Source organism: Urocampus carinirostris, chromosome 7 (assembly GCF_059441175.1).
Source record: "Urocampus carinirostris isolate Australia breed hairy pipefish chromosome 7, RoL_Ucar_1.0, whole genome shotgun sequence".
In the NCBI taxonomy this organism is placed as follows: domain Eukaryota; kingdom Metazoa; phylum Chordata; class Actinopteri; order Syngnathiformes; family Syngnathidae; genus Urocampus; species Urocampus carinirostris.
The window spans coordinates 30628813-30648026 of NC_142355.1; positions in this window are offsets into that span (position 1 = coordinate 30628813).

Here is a 19214-nt window from a genome sequence, read left to right on the forward strand (position 1 = left end):
TTCCTCCCACAATCCAAAAAACATGCATAGCAGGTTGACTAGTGACTTCAAATCGTCCTGAGATGGTTGCTGGAGCGGGCTGTATGTGTATTCATTTTTATTTCTCACCGTCCTTATTATAATGTGGTAAGTTGTTAAGATAACATAACAAAGAAATCAATAGAAAAAGGGTTGTGACTTTAATATATTTTCTTGACTTTTTGCTTGATTTTTTTGGGGGTTTGAACAAATTTATTGACACTAAAAACAGAAAACAATCATGACAATCTCAACAGCAATTAAGCACATTCACAATATTATATTCCAATATTACGTTTTTAACAGCAAACACAAAGTGAGGTTTGAACAAACCTTCTTGAAAATCAAACATATTGCTGTTTGGGTATTCATGGCTGTTAAAATTACCCTGTAAAATTACTATTACCCTGTTATATATCAGTTTGTTCTAAACATTTTAAATACGGTGTTACAATTACATTTTAGCTCTGCTTATTTTTTGTTATTTTTTTCATATTAAAAAAAAAAAAGCAAGACGATATATTTCAAAACAACAAATAGTATACTTACTTCTATACTAATATACCTCTTCTTACTTTGGCCATCACTTATTTGACCTGTCCAACAGTACTCGCTGATCCCATCAAACAAAGACAAACAGGCTCGGAAACAGTTTCCTTCCCAGGGCCATTACCACTCAGAACAAGCGTGAAAACTGTGAAAATATATATCTTGCGACTCATTTGGGAATCTTGGCTGCTGCTAAATGTTATTATACTGCTTTTTATTTCACAATCGTTACGATTACTTCACAGCACTATTATTAGAACTTAGGCCAGTCTTTAAGCACTATGTTGTCCTTTATCTTATTTTTCTCTTTAAAGTCTTTATTACAAGTTTGCCTTGAAATGCCATGTCTAGTCTCATCGCATATAATGTTTCACTTCGTTGTTAGCGATGACAACAAAGACAACTCAATTCAATTTAAACAAACAGCATTTTCCACCACCGGGGTAATAATTTGTCTTTTTGTAGTGCGTCACTTTGCTTTCTGTCGTCTAACGTAATTGTCAATGTTTGTTTCATCGAGGGAGGCGGGGCGGGGTCAATTTGCCGTTTACGTCAAGAGCTGCGCACTCGCGACCGGGATTTCCGAGGTTGAGATCGCGACGAAACGGATAATCCGGCTGTCAACAGTTTGTTAAACGCCAGAGCCACTTTCTGGGTTCATCACTGTTGGCAGCAGATTAGTAGAGGGTAGTGGATCTCATATGGCCCGGTCAGAGGCCATCATTGAAGGGCTTAAGGGATTAATGTTGTCTCGCTTTATTCCTTTCGTCGCTCTCCCGATATTCAATCAAACCCGTTGCCGCATACGCCACGATTTGTCCAAACATGTCGTCGTGCTTTGACGCGTCTATTTGCTGAAATCTCAAACCAGGCTGCGCCAGATGGTTTGCCCGAGGATTTTCTCGACTGCTGTTGGAAACGTTTGACGACGAGAAGCCATTCCGCTTTGTTGAGTCAGGACGTCCGAGCGCTTGAGGGACGAGGGTCATAGGCTAAATCCCCGCTTAAAGAACCGGCGGAGAGCCTTTTTCTATCAACAAGACAGGCCATTTCAGTACGTGTTGCAGGAGATGTAATTTCCACATCTGCTTTATGGCTGGTGCTGATCCAGGAGGCTGTTGTCAGCAAGCTCTGCAGGGCAGATATCATCAGTAATATAAGGAGGGGGGCCTGGCAATACTTAAGGCCTTAAAAGGCCATTCTCTCGGACGCTAAGTCACAAGGATGGCTTAAGGAGTCGGAGCGTGCGGGTCACAAGTAAACGTTTCACAAACACTATCAAAAGGGACAGATTTAAGTGGCTTAGGACGGGTTTTTCGGACAAGGATGTTGTAAAGTGGCCTTGCGTTATATCACTGGTTTTGGACCATACTACGTCACAGATGCTATTCAGATATTACAAGCGATGATTTTATTAAACATTATCAAACATGTTTTTGCAGTATAAATTGTAAATAGTTTTGCTCATTTAAAGTATTTTTTCCAACCTTGGTAGAAAATATTTTTAAAAATTAGAAGAGTTTGACTTATCTTAAGTGTACATAGCTAGAAGTACATAGCAAACATAAACTGATTCATGAACGTTTTACTTATTAAGATTATTGTAATCTTGTTTTTTAGTAAAATAATGAAATATATGCTTATAGATAAGTACAACATCCTTCATATTTCTTTTGTCTAAACTGTACTTTTTTTTTCTTGCCGCAAATTAAATTCCCGAGGACAAGTGAATCCAAATTCCTACATAACCTTTTAAGTACAATAAGTACTGGATTCCAGGAAATACACAAGAGACTTATTAGAGTAGTAAAGAAATAATGAGAAGTTATAAAGTATACAAATGGGACAATCTGGTAATTCACAAAAGAAAAATCATCTTTTTATTGGGTTTATTGTTTTACTTTGGGATTTATGCAATACTCTCAAAACCTAATTAAAATTTAGTATTCACCATGAAGCAAATGAAAGCCCATTTGTTACTATTGAGTTTTTTTTAGGGGAACGTGAGTGCTCAATTGGACGATAACTTAAATAACCACAGTAAATATGATGCCATTCTAGTGAAACAGCCATTAGTCTTGCTGAGTATGCTAGGGGGGGTGATAGGTTGGAGGGCGGGTGGGATGGTGACCTATTTTTTGATCCAGCTGTTGGCCAACATTGTCATCCAATTACACTCATGATCAAGGCCAAGCTGGTTACGATGTACACTGTTTTTAATTCTCTTTCGCTTTCTGTAAATAGAATGTATTTCTTTTTTTCTTCACTGTTTGTCAGCTTGCAAATGCTGCTGGGAAAAAAAGTTGTAAAATAAATCAGAGCGTAACGATGCTGAGCCAAGTTGATGCCATCGATTGAAATGTTATCAAAACAGTGTTCATGTTTGATGTCATGTAGAAGTAACAGTAAGAATCAACTGCAAAACCATTGCTATTCTGTCATTCTTTTTACTTCATATGATATACTGTACAGGTATTATGTAATAGACAATGAATGTTGCCCTCCGGGCACCTGCCTGTCATTGAATACATCTAAAATATTCTCGTTTTTCTGAAGTGAGCGGCATAGGTTCGCGTTTGGCTGCCTCAGGGGCCGTTAATTTGTGGCTGCGGATCTGTAACATCGCAAATAAACAGCACTTTCTTACATTTGCATTGGCGGTTCTCCAAGTGACCATCTGCCACCGGGATTACGCCAAAAAGTAGTTGCTCACAAGTGTGGAACACCCTCTTGTCGCTTGCCCCCATTCTAGACTTACTGTACTGACTATAGATTAGATTTTATATGCACTGCAAATATAGCACTATTAACCCATTGATTAGTATTTTTGCTCATCCTCTAAGAACCGTTTAGCATAACACAACGCAAGTGTGGGTTTAAAACGGACTAGCCTGATAATTGGGTTGATTCGACCCAATGTCAAAATAATATCTTAATGTTTATCTTAGAACATTCTGTCATAAAGGATGAATTTTGTCTAACATTGGATTATTAAAAAAGGTGCATTTTATACTAAACAGTCTAGGTTGTTATGTTTAGGAAAAACCTAAAAAAATGGGTCACATTGACCCAAGTATTGGAGTGGTTCTGTTTTTGACTCAAACTGCTAGTTTTATTGTGCACAATGCACTTTACACCCCAAAACATTCAGGTGAAAAATAACCAAAGTCTGGGTCAAAAGTGCACCAGTCCAATAGTTGCGTTGATTTGACCCGTTTTTTTGTTTTGTTTTGTTTTTTTCAGTAAGACCCCCCACTAAAATTGAATCAGATATTAGTTTTTGTACAAGAGAATTCTTTAAAAATAAAGAGGAATGTTGTTAAAAATGGGAAAAAACAATCTGGGTCATTTTCTTTAGAACAACCCAAAATAGGTAAGTATAACCCAAGTACTAAAAAACATTAAAATAAGTAATATATTTCTGGCATGTTTCTGTCCTAAAATACAAACATGTAATTACGCCAAAGCACTCTCTTAAAGTTTCACTTCACTACAACTGTGCAAAATGTAATACCAACTAAGATAATGACACGATTTTCAATATTTTTTTATATGTCGTTATTCTGCTTGCTTACAATGAAGAATGGGGTTATATCATGACTAATGGACGCCTGCAAAAAAAGAATGCTTATATTTATATTATTATGTCATTTTAACTATAATTTTGCACTGTTTTAACTATTGAACACCTGCAAAGATCATTGCTTATATTTCTTGGGTTGTGTCATTTCAACTATAATTTTGCACTGTTGTTCATTATTTTGATAAAGTTAATGAAACTTTTGTTTTTATTCTGCTTACTTACAATAAAGACTGGGGTTCTATTTTGACTATTGAACGCCTGCAAAGAAGAATGCTTATATTTGTAGGACTGTGTCATTTCAACCATAATTTTGCACTCTTGTTCATTATTTTGATAAAGTTAATAAAACATTTGTTTTTTATTTGCTTGCTCACAATAAAAACTGGGGTTCTGTTTTGACTATTGGACAGCTGCAGAGAATATTCCTTACATTTCCAGGTTTGTGTCATTTTGACTATTATCGCGCACTTTTGTTTATTATTTTGATGGAATTAGTGTTTAATTTATCTTTATTCTTGCAAAGGTTATTGCTTATATTGCCAGGGTTGGGTTATTTTAACTATTACTGTGAGCCATGTTTTTTTTTTTTGACTGTTATTGTGCGCCTGCAGCAGCACAGCAGCGCAGTGGTTAGCGCGTGTGCGGCACAGTTCTAAGGTCAAGAGATCGAACTTCCTGTGTGAAGTTTGCATGTTCTCCCCGTGCTTGCGTGAGTTTCCTCCGGGCACTCCGGTTTCCTCCCACATTCCAAAAACATGCATGTCAGGTTAATTGCCCGGTCCAAATTGTCCCGAGGTGTGAATGAGCGAGTGAGTTGTCTGTCCCTGTGTGCCCTGCGACCGGCTGGCAACTGGTTCAGGGTGTCCCATGTCCACTGCCTGAAGATAGCTGGGATGGGCTCCAGCACCCCCGCGACCCTACTGAGGATAAGCAGTGCAGATAATGGATGGATGGATGGATGTGCACCTGCACCCTGTTTGCATGTCACTATTGGCCAAACATGTTCTTTGATATACAGTATAAATCCTTTAGGGCTTTTGTAACCTAGGGGATTTTATTTTTTTAAAAAGGCTCGCGGAAGGACTTTTAGAACATAGTGGCTTTTTTAATCTGTTTTTTAAGTTTCTCATCAGACACAATACTTATACTCATCTATGATTTCAAAACGCCGACTCCTCCGAAATGATGTAAAAAAAAAAAAGCTCATTAAAGGCCACATTTTAGGGAAACACCCTTTTTCTATTGAGACAAAACAGCCCCGTAAAAAGCAAACGATTCTGTTGCCGGCTCGTTACGGAGGAGCAAAAGGTTTGGCATCCAAACGGAGTTATGAAAACGCTCTGGAGAGAAATACAAAACCAGCGTGATCTGCAGCCTGGCCAAGAGAGCTTTAGTTATTATAATACGAAACATTAACTCGGCTCTATCGTCGCAACACATGCTCTTGTTCGCTGCCGCCGCACAAATTTGTAACCGAGTAATTGTCCGACGTGTTTTTGGCCTACGTTAGCACAACTCAATTTTATGTTATTCCCCATTACCTCCACCTGGTAGATTTTTACTTTTTTTATCCATATTTGGGCACTCCAATTCAAGTCTTGGTACTCTCTAAGAAGAAAATATACTGTCTCATTCCAGGCAATGAACAAAAACATGCCGCTGACCAGACATGAGTTTACATTTATGTCTTGACCCTGTTTCCACTGTCACTTTTTCAAATGGTTTCATAACTTTTGTCGTCAATGGAGGTATATGATTTTAACTCGAAATTAATAGATAGTAACGGTATATATGTCTCCACAGAAGAGGTGATTGAAAATGTGTTTCAATACGTATAGAGCAATACGTTTCTGGGACTGTTCAACCTGAAGGAGGAACAATTCATCTGAGTTCAACTCAGTGTCATTTGACACAGTTCAGAATCTACTTGTGGGTACTGTAAATTAGATTATATTTGCAGAGTTAATTCTCTGGTTTAAGCCAATTTGATACATATTCCGCGATACACTATAATAAGGATGTGCACTTTGAGGCCTGCTTTAATGAAAGCTTTTCTGGTTCATAAGTTTTTTAGTTTTACCCTAAAATATAATATGGCAGAGCATTCGTAGCGTGTATGTGGCACACTTCTGAGGTCATGGGATCAAAACTTCCTGTGTGGAGTTTGCATGTTCTCCCCGTTCTTGCATGGGTTTACTCCGGGCACTCCGGTTTCCTCCCACATTCCAAAAACATGCATTTCAAGTTAATTGGCCGGTCCAAATTGTCCCTAGGTGTGAATGAACGTGCGAATTGTCTGTCTCTGTGTGCCCTTCGACTGGCTGGCAACCAGTTCAGGGTGCCCCCTGCCCACTGCCCAAAGATAGCTGGGATCGGCTCCAGCACCTCGCGATCCTACTGAGCATAAGCGGTGCAGATAATGGATCGATTGATTGTGTTTGATAGATAGATAGATAGATAGATAGATGGGTCATGTAAAACTTCAGTCATCCAAATGTTAACGTGCTACTGCTATGTTAACACAAGGCTATTTACACACAACTTCTTTCTTGAATTTCTTGAAATTCACAAACTTTTTGTTTCATGTTTTTGCCTCTCCCTTTAGCATGACTGAACGTCTTGGGACCCATAGCAAATAAATGGTGTAAACAAAAAATAGATGGAACTGTAGAGAAAGTTGTTTTAAAGTATATGTATTTGGTTCAGAATCTAATTCAGTGGTTGACTATTCGGTCAGCAGGTATTGCTCACAGTTTCCCACCCGAATTAATCTGACAGAGCCTTATATTTTGCCGAGCATTTATCATGAAGGAAGCAATACTCTAAACATATTTTAATTTTAGATTTGAATTATTGATTTTTCAGTTAATTTATATGTATAATGATTAATACGTCCAAAAGAAAGATAACAGAGACACACAAATAAATAAAAACTAACAAACTACATTTATTTAGCTGACTAGTAAACATTGAATCACAGAAAAGAATGGCAAAATCCCTTGCACAGTAAAGGAACGGAAGAACGGAATTCGGAAGCAATAATGAAATTACTGATCCATAAACCCGGTTAAAATAATCAACCCATTTAAATGATCAGGAAATATTTTCATAGTGTTTCAGAAATGAAATATTATTTGCCCAGCACCAAATGGTTTGTTGTGAAACCCTTTCTTGGCTACCTTTGGGTCAGACAACATGTGGGTGGGGCGTAAAAATATGGGGAGAGGGTGGCCGCATAGCAAACCACCATTTTTGTTGCACAAATTGTAAATCTTTCAGCCCAGGGATAGAAAAATAGAGAATAATGCTTTTGCTTTTTCCATGTTTGGCTGGGGAGAAGAGGCTGTGGCTTTCGGCCTTCTCGGTCGCCATTGGCCCCAGGCAAAAGTAGTATTTTATACGTTTTCTGGCTATAAATTGTTATTGATGTTGTATGCTCAGTAAAAAATGTAATCAGGGCCCAAAAAAGATCATATTCCATCATCTATAGTGAAAATATAACCTGGGGGCCTACTTCACTTGCCGCGAACTGTAAAAACAAGCAGATTTTGCCTGTTAGTCCATATTCAATAAATATAACCAGCTATATTTAGCAGTACAGAGATCCCTCGGTTTTTCACGGTTATCGAGGACCAGAATCACTCACAGTAAGAAAACAATTTCAAGAGCGGCTGGCTAGCATCGGGTACCCTCGATTTGAGCCAAGTCCTTGCTATGACTAAAAAAAAAGGGTCACAAATGTAGTGGTTTCCCTTGAGCTGTAGCTCGAGATCTGGCATTGCTGAAATACGGACTCCAGAGGGCTAGCTTGTGAGGGTTGTTAGCTTAGCTGTAGCAGTAGGCGCCTTGCAAGTGCTTTCTCTGCTGGCGCTGCATCACTTGATTCCAGTACAAGCTAAAAGAGACCACCTATTAGTGATCAGCCTTTCCTTTGCACTCATCTGGCGTTCCTCAAAGTCCAATTTAATTGATGAATCTATTTTCAATGCAAAGAGCCGCAAAAAGCTAGTGGCAACTATTCGTCTCAGATTGTTTTAATTCTGGGACGTAGACTACGCATGGCCAACCAGACAGCATATGTGACCCTATCACGGTCACACCCACCCAATACACGGACACACAATCTTCCCCAGGCACCACTTACACTCTGCTCTCTCTGACTACAATGAATGATACGTTCATATCAATTACATTAAAGATAATGTAATTAAACATACACGAAGGAGTGAAGAATCTACAACCGGGGTAGTAGTAGTTTTTGGGAAAGACATTGAACATAATCTTTCCAAATCATTTCTCAAGTCCCTCACGTTTATTTCTACCCGTCCTTTTTTGACAGGTCCTAAAAACGAATGTATTTTCTCTGCAAGGCTTGCACTCGGGTTTACTTCCCTACTCCCAGATATCGCCTTCTGTGACCCGGCCGCCAAGCGTAGGTTTGAAAGAAACCAGCTGCTTCCCCCTCAGCGCTTTTTACCTCCCGCTTTGTGTGCGGGTGTGCGCCGCCCGAGACAATGAATTGTTTTCTGGGAGTCACTCAATGCGCAGGTCTCATATCCAGCTGTGTTTCCTCAAGCATGTTACACTTCACTTGTTAAACAAGGCCATTAGTTAGTCAACACTTCTCTGGGCTGCCTGGCAAGGAATTAGTGATGACAGTCTCTCTTTGGTGCAGCCTCCCACACACAAAACCAACACACGCCTCCCACCACCACTTTGCTCTCTTCTCCGTTCATGGGAAAGTACCCGAGCTGCAAAAAGTTACGAGCCAGTGAGCGTGATTATGTAGGAAGGCAAACACAAATTGACGTTTTAAGTGTTATACGCGCGGCTGCAATTGCTCCCCAAACCGAGTCGGCAAATGTTCTACGTTGTAAAGCTTGCAAAAGCGTTTCCTTTAAAGACAAAGTATTTCAGTTAAGCGGGCCGTTTAAACGTGGTGGTTTTCCAGCTCGAGCGCGAAGAAGACATTGGTTTACGCGTTAGCACCGATTTAGAGAAGAAAGCTTGATTAGTCCTATCTGTTTGTTTGTTTACAGTATCTCAGAGTATTATAATGAAGTGAGAAAAAACACACCCTTAATCTCACTTGTAGAAACAACAATCCCTCGGGTGACGTTGTCATCCCTTACGATGTTTTCATGGGACAATGTGGAATACGGCGGGTTTGTTTGGGCCTTTTGTTACAGCATTTTCCCCACTGGGACACATCAACGACAAATGATTTTGCGTGCCTAAAAATTCACAATATTCAAACTTTGAAGTGTTCATACACATCTCTAAGATGCCTGTCTGCTATTGGTCGACGTTATAAAAACGGGTTTGCTATTGGTTTGCGTCTCAGCTTCATGAAGATGCCCATATACCATTGGCTGAACTCCCTCCCACAATGTTTTACTCTAATTTCAGTTAAGGATATTGTGTCACAAACTTCATTTTGTTTAGGTATGGTTCCCGAGAGAATCGAGTGAATAATAACAATGGAAAGAAAGCTTCAGACAAAAAAAAAAATGAAGGAGGAACACGCATCGTTACCCTCACTAAGTAATATGGCTGTAACAATCGAGGATCGAGACGATTATAAAGAATAAGGAATGCTTTTGCCCAAAGAGCCATAATAGCAAAGTACTTAGATTTTAATTTTTTGATGGATATATTTGGGACAAAATTCAGCAAAACTGCCCAACCCGCTCTTATTTTTCAGTGCGTTTTTTTTCTCCATGTGACATTTGATGACTTTATACAGTGTATGAAATAATATTAATAATGCCAGAGTCTGTGTCCCCATTCAACAAATATACCACTTGCCTCCCTCCCACAGTTACTTAACATCATTGAGGCTCATTGTTACCTTCATTTTTGGTTTAGGAAAAAAATGTGCAAGCAAAGTTCTTTTGTGAAGATGTCCCAAAACACTGCAAACAAAAATTGAATGGACGTATTTCCCTTCAGCGCAGTAGGTGTGTGTGAGATAGAGGGGAGTGTACTGTGTTGCAGAGCTCCGTCCAACCCTACAGCTCACCCGATCAAATTTTTCTTTGTGCTTGGCTAGCGTTTGTGGGTAATCAGTTTGTTGTGTGTATTTTTATCATAAAGTGTCGCAACAGTGACTATACATTATTCAATGAGCTTCAATTTTAAGGATTCTTAAGCGATGTACCAGTACACCCAAAACCGGTTCTGTTGGTGTGACACCTTGACTGTAAACTGTAGGTAAAACTGTGCCCTTTATATACAGGCCCCAATGGGTTAGGTGGAAGGTTAGCTTCAGCTAAGCACGCAAGAAACCTGAAATAAAGCCCACCAGAATTAGAATGTTGCTGTGGAATTTGCATTTTATCCCTGAGCCATATGTATTCATGAAAAGAGTCATAGATTCACGATCCCTGCTTTAAAGCATAAAAAGTATTCTAAGGGCATGATAATCCTCGCGAATCAAAGATTGAAAATCACTTGTAATCTTCTATCTCCCGCCCCGCTGCATCCGCCCACTAACTCCGCTCTACCAACTCAGCTTGAGATCCAATTAAACAGTTAATGTATGCACTTTTCATTCCTTGGGATGCTAATTATGTATTTTGCCATCATTTTTGACGGTGTGATTCTTACATTTTATTTTCTCAAAGCAGTGATTTAATGATTCCTAAAATAATGTGTAAGTTGAAGTAAGTCATATTTTCATGAAAAATCAATTTTGCTCAACGATGCATTTAATAGAAAACAATTATTCTTTATACAATTGATGCATGATTATCATCAAACTGATAGTTATTATATATTTATGTAGAGCCAAGACAATGCCACTTAATAAAATAAGTGATCTGTTTTTCTTAACCGATGAATGTCATCGTGATTTTCTAGGAAATGTAATTTCTAACTTGTATGATGTTTTAGTAGTTGTCTGAGTCGATTTTAACTACATAATAACATAGTAACAACATAGTAATGACAAGATCAGTTGTCACTTTAGAAATAAATATTAAACTGGTAGTCCTTAGCACCAATTGGTAACAAAAAGTAGATCTCAGTTTCAAAAAGGGTGGTGATTCCTATTTTACGGACAAACCAAGGCGGATTTCAGACGTCTATACCTAAAACTTGACCAAACCTTTTAGCACTAGCATGTGAAAGTGTGCGTGCATCCATCCTTTCATGCTAGTTCCCCGTCACATTGACATGAACATGATCGGCGGAATGCTATGATGTCCTTGCCTGTGTGACATTGAAGCAACCCAGGACCTCCATAGATCAAACACGGCCTGCCTTTTAAATAAGCCACACGTGGTCTACCCTCCCACGCACCTCCTATCGCTCGTAGGAATGCTTGTTATCAAAATTACCTCCAATTTTCCTGCCCTCCGTGATGTTGTTTAAACACCACGCGCGATAAAAGCTACGTCGGGAGTTGTCGACACTCACTAACTGTCAGCGGGCTTCATTACCGGCTGTAAAAAGAAGCTTTCTTTATCGTGGCAATGCAAAGGAGTCCTTGGGAGGGAACATATGCCGGCTTTCACGGTGATACCCTTGCACGGAGGCCCGTTCGCTTTCTTTTGCGGTCTCTGGAGATCGGTGCCAGTGTTTCTCCTTGGAGTTTCATTTGAGGAATGCAAATGTGCCTTGGGCCCAGACACTCTGTGATTTATCTGCTCATTTATCTTTGCACGCATCTGCCCGTGCCCTTGCGTCTGCCTGTTGCTCATTCCTCCCCTGCTTTTATCCGCCGTGTCTCCCGGAGGAACGAGGACCCCTGAAGACCCCTTACCCATCACAACGCCCTCGTTTTCCCCCACTTTTTGGCGAACTTGTACACGAGTTTAATTGCTGTCATGTGAGAAGGGTCAATGTCGTTTGTTGAAAAATATTGGAAAACAATGCCCTAGGACCCCCAAATATCTTCATCATTTCAATGTAATTCTCTCGAAAAGTAACATTAGTTTACAAATATGTTTTTGTATGGTTGTTTGGCCCATCCATGGGAGTTAGCATAAACCGGCAGCAACACAAATAGTTTACTTTGATTAATTTGACTCAGCTTTATGGGATGTTTTGCTTAAAAAAAAAATCTATCCATCCATCTATCTTTCTATCTTTCTATCCATCTATCCATCTATTTATCTATCTATCTATCTATCTATCTATCTATCTATCTATCTATCTATCTATCTATCTATCTATCTATCTATCTATCTATCTATCTATCTATCTATCTATCTATCTATCTATCTATCTATCTATCTATCTATCTATCTATCTATCTATCTATCTATCTATCTATCTATCTATCTATCTATCTATCTATCTATCTATCTATCTATCTATCTATCTATCTATCTATCGATCTATCTATCTACCTTGGTCACATCCCTCAAGAGGGGTGACCGACAGCAAGACAAACACATACAATAACAAAGAAAATAAAAAAGGGGGAAAAAAATAGCAACATCATCCTTCCGATCTCTTCTTTCTTCCACTCAGTCGCTTTACTTCCACATCCTCTCACATTTAGGGACCCTATAACTAAGGTTTGCGGGACCTTTCAGCCTCCCGCCCCCCTTTCCTTGCCTTGCTGTCTCTTAGGAACTAGAGATAGAGAGGAGAGGATCCCCAGTCTCCTCGCTCCCTCCACTTTAGTCGCCTCTTACGACACAGCAAACCACGGTGGGAGAATTCTCTCAGCTCTCAGGAGGAGAGGGCCCCTAACCACAGGACTACAATCAATAAATAATAAAATATAAAAAGAGAATACATACCAATAGAAATAAAAATGAAAGCTAGAGAATATATATGAAATTTACAGGTATTTGATTATTACAATTATCCGTTTTAGCCTAAGTATTTTACTTCTGTCCATTTGACCCAGCTCTTTGGGTTATCTAATTTAAAAGTAATAATAGAAAATAAATAAGACTATGAACCTTGTAAACATTTAAAATATTTGACAACTTAGTTCTAGACCTTATATGAAATAATAAAATGTCATACTGAAGATAAGCGGTGCAACTAATGAGATGAGAAATGAGATATATATATATATATATATATATATATATATATATATATATATATATATATATATATATATATATATATATATATATATATATATATATATATATATATATATATATAGATGGATGGATTGATAGAGAGATAGAAAATAGTTATAAAAGATGAGATGAGAATATAAAAATATGTAAAGATAGACTTACAGGTATTTCTTAACATTATTGAAATTGCCAGTCACTTTTCGTGAGAATGGAGTGATTTTTGTGTACTAAAATTCTGTTTGTGTTAGGCTAGATATTTTACTTGGGTCCTTTGACCCAACCTTTTGGGTTATTTTATTTTTGAAAATATATGAATAATAATAAACAATATGTAAATTAATTAAATAATTGTAATATGTATGAAATATTTAAAACATAAAAATAAAACATACAAAATACAAAAACGATTGACCCAACTTTCTGTTTGTTTTTTTCTTCTTAAAAACATTTAAAATAAAATATATAATAATATATAATTAAAAATCATAAAAAGAATAGATGAAAGCATGTGAATATGTGTTGCCCATACATTTATCTTGGTCCATTTGACCAAACTTTCAAAATTATTTTATTAAATGTAAATAAATAAGTATAATTACTGATAGCATATTTAGAAAAAATATATTAAAATGAAAATTTTGATGACTTGTTCCAACTTCCTAAAAGTGAGATTTTCAAGTGATTCAAGTTTAGGTGGTTCTGTTGTTATGATACAACATATTGCATTGACTTGCCCATTCATATCTTTCAAATTAAATTCCCACATATGTTCCTGCTCGGAACCTTCGTTCGGCTAGGGAGAGCAAGAGCCAAGAAGAAATCTGCAGTGGAAGTGTTTAAATCTAGGGTAAAACACACTTATGGTTGATAGTTTATGAATGATGTTTAGCTCAGGAAGCTGTCAACCAGACATAACGTTGTTACCTATATTTTATGTGAAATTGTATTTTTCATGTGTAATAGTAGTCCGTATTCGGTACAGTCCTTTGAGACTTCTTGTCATTAAGTGCCATGCAAATAAACATGACTTGACTTCATTTGACTTAATAATAAATGACAAATAAAAGATAATATTTTTGTTAATAATATACATTTAATGAAGTTTTCAGGTACTTTTTAAGTCACTTTTAGTGGGAGGGGGGATAATTTTGTTTACTCCTAGTATACATTACAATGATAACATACAGTACATATAACTTATTAATCAAACATGCAGTAAGAAAAAAGTTATTATTTTAATTTGTTTTGTGTCATAGAAAATATACAAACTGGGATATGGTTTTAGCTGAATATCACAGGAGACAAATCAACTGCATCAATCATTTTATATTTATTTTTCAGAGATTTTATTACTATTTTTTATTTTATTTTTGCTTAAAGTGCAAACCGTGCTAGCACGCACTGCTCGTTAAATGCCTCCATGAAGGAACTAGGCATATCTCGTTTAGCATCCCCCCTTTCTCCCCTTCCTTGGTCCTGGAGTCTGATATACAGCGTGGTGCTGTCCTGACACACTTATATCCGCCCGCGTCCTCCAAAAAGACAAGGAGAGTCAATTACGACTTTGTGGCCGTGATAAATAACGGTCGACCTCACGCACGCCGGGCTTCCCGGCCAGACCAGTGGATCCCACGCAGACGCCATGAGGGCCAAATCTGGAGAGGAAAAGATCAGAAAGGTGGAGGACGGAGGACAGAGGACACTTGGAATGAGCTTGAAAAGACATTTACTCCACACCAGTGACACAGGCGAACTCATACACTGTCGTTTTCAATGTCGTGTCACCTCCATTTAAGGCGTGACCCACTTTTATACAACTTGGGAAACATCAAGAAATGGTGTCTTTTGTAAATAGTCTGGGAGATGTTAGGTTTAAACTTTAGTTGAAACTCGAAATGAGGAGAGAAGACATCAATGGATTTTGAACATGCAAGGAGAAACAGGGAGAGAAGCCATGGGCTAAAAATTACATTCCCCTTTCTGATACATTCCCCTGAGCCGCTTCTTTTTATTAAATATTCAAGTTTGCAAGAACAGATCAGTCCTAAGGGGTGGGGTTATCAAAGAACAGCAACACGATTGGCTGATGTAATGGTCAAATCAACAAACAGCTGTACTCAATAATAGTCCAAATAAGGAACTGGAATCCTATGAAATTAAATTGACCTTTGTCCAACATTAAAAACTAAATCAACATATCAGGAGACACGTACGATATACACTAATCCCTTTCTGTATTGTGGTTTCCTTTCCGCGATTTCAATTATTTTTGGATTTTCGTCATACATTATGTTCTACATAGACTAGAAAAAATGTCACAAAAGTGAGTATACTCTTCACATTTCTGCAGATATTTTGTTATTGTGTTGAGTAGAATAACACTGAAGAAGCATCACTTTGAAACAATTAAAGGTAGTCTGTGTAAAGCTATTATAGCAGTGTAGATTTATTGTAATCCTCAAAAAACTGATAATATAGCCATCAATAACAAATCCCCTTTGCAACAAAAGTGAGTACACCCTAATGTAAAAGTTCCTGATGTGTATGGTCTAAGTCTTTCCAGGCTGACCCCCTACCTCTTCAATCTCTGCAGCAATGCTTACAGCACTCCTGCCCCTATCTTTCTTAGATAGCAATTGGATGTGACGCTGTGCACGTTTACTCAGCTTCATCGGACATCCAACACAAGCCCTGTTGTGAGTGCATCATGATTTTTAAAAACGCTGGAGGATCTTGGCCAATGTGCTGCAGCTCAACTTCATGGTGTTTGCAATCATCTTGTAACCTCCGGCAACATTATGTAGTGCCACAAGTATTTTTTTAAGGTCCACAGAGAGTTCCTTGCCATGGTGTGTCATATTGGGAGTTTCAGTGACTAGTATAACAGTGTTTACTTCAAATTGAACACACCTGCTCCCTATTCATACTTGAGACCAAGTGAGAGTAACAAGTCAGATGGTGTGTTGGAGGGTAAATGACAAGCAGTGCGTTGTTTGGACATATAAGGGTGTAGTGGCTTTGGGGTGTACTCCCTTTTGTTGCCAGGGGTTTAGTCACTGATGGCTATATTTTCATTTTTTAAGGGGAAAGAATATATATCATGCCATGTAAGCTTTGCACAGACTCCATTGTATCAAAGTGATGATTCTTTAGTGTTGTAATAAATACTATTATAATAATTATATTGAAATTCGCAGAAATGTGAGCGGTGTACTCACTTTTTGGGACATACTGTACCTAATACCAATATTGCCAATTACTCAGATTCCCAGGCTCTCCTCCAACTTAAAAATAAGTGGTATTTTAAATCATTTAAAAGAAACACACATGTAAAACAAGCATAAAATGAATGTAACTTTTGCAATAAGGATTGGTACAGACGCCCAATTTCTACGATACGTTATCATGATTAATATACATTTAAAATATTCATGTAAATCAATATATAAGCGCTTTGAGTAGAGTATAACTGTTATGCTAGGAATGTTTTAGCAAAAAAAAAAAAAAAAAAACAATTTCGTTTTTCATCCTCAAATCAAATCGGGGATTAACTCATCTGGCCTGAAGCGGGCATTTGTGCTGTAGTGTGTGTATGGGGGGTGGGGAATTTGCAGGTCATCTGAGAACAAACACTTATTAATGGTTACCTGCTCAACAATCAGATAAGAGGGCCGCGCTAATGATTAAGCCAAGGTTGGCTGCGGGTTAGAGGCCAGGTCGTCCGTGTGTGCACAAACGCGCGTTAGCATGAAAGCAGCGGCTGCTAAAGAGGCCAAATAACATCATCGCCATTCATCTTTGACCTGGGACGTGTCTACGTCACCAACTTTACTGTACAGGTGCAAGCAGACACATGAGAAAACAGTATGCAGGTTGATTTACTTTAAATGATAAAAATTGCGGTCTAAAAAAATGCAGGCAAGGTGCTGACTGATTGGTAGGTGAAAAAAAGAAGCACACAACGAAGCCGATTTGAGTTCACAAGGTCATTTCCAGCTCAGGGATTAAGTATACTAAACAAAAAACGACACAAGCTGAAACTTATCAGACGTTGTTGCGTGCCAGAAGCATTTCATCTGCTCGCTGGCCACTAGAACACTGCAGAAAGGATTTGCTTTTCTGAACTCACTGATGTACATTTTGTGCACAAGCTAGTTTTTTATTTTTGTCAATGCATCGAATGGCATGTATGCAGATAAGTGTCATTGCTCACTGTGGTGTACCCCTCAAAATAATATATGAAAAAATATTACCCCATCAGTAGAAAAAAAAGGATCATTTTAAGTGTATTTTTTACTGTTATTGTTTTATTCTAGTAAAGTTCATACTCAATAATGTCAAATGCAAAGAGATGCATCTTTATGTTCATGGTTCACGGACCCCTTAATCCCATTGGTGGTCGGGGCAGCAAAAGGGACGCAACACTGAACAGCTTTCTCCACTGTTGACGTTTTCTGGCCTGGTTTTGGGTCGTGGCAAAGTCGGCACCAGGACATTCCTTAGAGTTGTCGGCCCAGTTCTTTTACGGTTTTTCTTCCCTGCTGCCCCTTTGGACTCTGCCCTGGAGAATGATCTTGGCCAGTCCTGATGATCTTGTGATGTGACCATACCACTGAGGTTTTTATCTGCGCATTGTGCTGATTTCCATCCCATACCGGTTTGATGGTTTGTGCAAGAAATTTACTAGATCTCTAAGTTTGTGTCCGTCTTCTGCCAGTCTGAAAAAATCATTAGCAAAACGGAGGTTAGTGATGGTGTGTCCCCCAATACTGACTGTACCTCCCTGTTGCTCCAGAGCTTCGGACATGATTCTCTCCAGCAAGATGTTGAATAAAGTTGAAGAGAATGCAGTCTTGTCTCACGCTCCATTGGTACCATTGATCTGTACGGCGCTGTTGGAATTGACATACAGTTTTTTTATGGTTTCTGGTCCATGTTGTACTCCCGCAAGGTGGGCTATAAAGCGGCTTACCATACTCTGTCAAAAGCCTTCTTGAAATCAAGAAAAACATGATAGGACTTTCTCTGGTTTTGTTAAAACTACTCACATGGGATTCGCGGTTTAAACATCTGTTCTGTGGTGCTCCTTCCCTCCCTGAAACCGGTCTGTTCTTCGACTACGATGTTTTCAGCTTGTGGTTTCACTGATGGGTCTGCAGTTGGAGCATTATAATGGTTTCCTTTCTTTGGTAACATCCTTACAAGTGAGTTTGTCCATGCAGATGGCCACTGTGTTGTTTTCTACAGCTTTCTGCAAATATCTGTCAGGATGTCTATAGTTTGCTCACCACCATTTTACATGAGTTCTGATGGGATGTAGTCGACTCCTGGCGGCTTTCTGTTATTTAGTGAGTTAATTGCTCCCACTACTTTTTCTTTGAGGATTGTTCATTGTGTTCACAAATATTTGCTATGTGTTGCACCAGATATAATAAAGATATCTGAATGTAAAATCCCTTATAGCACACATCACATTGATCAACATTTTTAAAAAGGGGCAACAATAAAAGGCTCCAATGATGTCAAATGAATTAATCTTAGACACAGAATTACACTTCAAGTGCAGCCTCCCTTGATAAATAGGGTGAGAAGAGCGTTTTGGGTATTTTTTTGTTGCTTTTTGTATGCGAGTGCCTCCGTGTCACTTCCAATGGCAGCCAGTGAGGCTCATTCTCTGCGTCACACTTTTGGACAACACTCATCCTTTGTATGCAAGAGAGGAAGTCGCTTGATGAAGCTGTCCTCTAATTAATTTCAACACCTTCCTACCACGAGAGCGACCGCACATTTAGCACGAGAAAATATCATCCAACACTTTCAACTGCATGCTGGTATTTTCGAATGATTTGAAGACAGATTTTTGTCCACATACTATCTTTCAAAAAATTACAGCAGAGCTTATTTTGAATCAGGCACGTCATTAGACAGCTAAGGTGTCCAACCTGTACTAAAAGCCCACCCCTGAGCCCTTTCGTTTTATCATGTGTCCTAGATTACAAAGCACATCCGCCTTA